We start from the raw sequence: 1,826 nt of genomic DNA, 5'->3' as shown, positions 1-1,826 counted from the left end.
CACACACACACACACACACACACACACTGTGATACCTCTGACGCCTCCTATTAATTGAGGAGAGTGATGAGAACTAATGGCTGTACACGGCTGCACAGGGAGAGTTGAATCTACATGAGCAAGAAACCTGCCAGACCTTTATTGACTTTAGACCTGTCGTGACCACGTTGCTACAGTAGATCTTCCACCTTCTGCTCTCAGATCCACAAAGGCAGAGCTCGCAGGCAGCCTGTGCTCTCGGCTCACCCAGTCACAGGAGGGGACCACAGCAGTTTTGTTTGTGAACACGTCTGTGGCGGGTTCAAATCCTTTGTGCTCCAGCTGTCATGCACCAGCAGCAAAATCCTCCCCAACAAGCAAGATCACTTAATGACTCAGCTGCTTAGGGAGAAAAAAAAAGTGATGTGTCACTTCAGTATTTATCTTTTTCATATGTTTGCATGGATTTCTGTCTGGGTTTCCATCTCACTTTGATCTCCACCGCCCACCATCCCTCCGGCGTGTGTGCTACTTTTTCTGTACGCCTGTGAGCTGCTGATATAAAAGGGATTTTGGGGCCTCCCCACACAACTCTTTTTCAAAGTGGCATCCCCCTGCGCACTCTAGACACTCCTCCCAAACACTTCTCGCCTCTGCCTCTTCAAATCAGTGTGTCACCAATAAATGACACTTTTGGTCCTCTTGACGTGCCTCCGCAGTATCGCTTTGAAGAATGAAAGTGATGCCGCGGCCACTTGAGTTGATTGTTTACCAAGAGTTTTGGCCAGATTCAACAGCCACCAAATCGAGTGTGTTGTGTAAGAAATACTACAGGAAACACAAAAAAGTAAAATTCAGCTTTTTCTAAAGCATGGTCTAAACAAATGCAACAAAATAAAAAAGATGTGAACATCTTTCCTCTAATTCTTTAGATATTTACCGTTTTTTGACAAGAACAATCTCATGTTTGAGTTTTAAAAGATTTTAGAATACTCTAAGGACTTGTTGTCCACGTTGGCTTAAAAGTTGACATAGAATGTTCTCAGCTGACAACAAAGCAGGAAAATACAATTCCCGAGGTCACAGAATAAGTTTTCAATCTCAACTCTTTTGCCATGCTGTTGGCGTGGCTCAAGGGATGGAATGTTAATCTATTAGTTTGTCGATCAGTCGATCCACCACTTTGGTCCAGACTGAAATATTTCAACTACTCTTGGATGTATTGCCATGAAATATGTGTGTCTATAGTGCCCAGAGGATGAATTGTACACAGACTTTCCTCTGACTTTTCCTCTATCGCCAATTGAAATGTTTCAACAGCTGTTAGGCCTAGATGGATTGCCATGTAATTTTGAACACAAATTTTAATTTGTCCAATTTATGACCAAATGCCTGCAAAACTATTGACATCCCCATCAGCCTCAGCTGTATTTTGTGTGCACGCTAACATGCTAAGCTAAAAACAGAGACCAAGCATATATATATATATATATCTATATATATATATACATACACTGTACATATACTACCGGTCAAAAGTTTGGGTCACTTACCAATTTCCATACCACTCCATTATAGACAGAATACCAGCTGATCTGAACTTTAATGCAATGTCATCAACATTGCCCATTATCAGCATCCATCCATCCAATGTTCCAAAGGTACATTACGTTTACTAATCTGATATCATTTAAAAAAAATCTAACTGATAAAACGTTAGAGAACCCTTTTGCAATTATGTAAGCACCTAATGTAAACTGAAAACGTCTGCCCTGGTTAAAAAAGAAAAAAAACAATGCAACTGATCTGAGCTGGTATTCTGTCCATAATGGAGTGCAATGGAAATT

At 41.0% G+C, this 1,826-nt stretch overlaps 1 protein-coding gene and 1 long non-coding RNA gene across 2 annotated transcripts in view; one reads left to right on the top strand and one right to left on the bottom strand.

The window, feature by feature from the left end:
* Window positions 1-1,826, bottom strand: part of LOC116705509 (uncharacterized) — a 25,554-nt gene that overhangs the window by 4,033 nt on the left and 19,695 nt on the right. The gene's annotated exons all lie outside the window — the stretch shown is intronic.
* Window positions 1-1,826, top strand: part of kcnk12 (potassium channel, subfamily K, member 12) — a 17,300-nt gene that overhangs the window by 1,897 nt on the left and 13,577 nt on the right. The gene's annotated exons all lie outside the window — the stretch shown is intronic.

Source organism: Etheostoma spectabile, chromosome 17 (assembly GCF_008692095.1).
Source record: "Etheostoma spectabile isolate EspeVRDwgs_2016 chromosome 17, UIUC_Espe_1.0, whole genome shotgun sequence".
NCBI classification, from domain to species: domain Eukaryota; kingdom Metazoa; phylum Chordata; class Actinopteri; order Perciformes; family Percidae; genus Etheostoma; species Etheostoma spectabile.
This window is presented reverse-complemented; position numbering and strand designations above follow the sequence as displayed.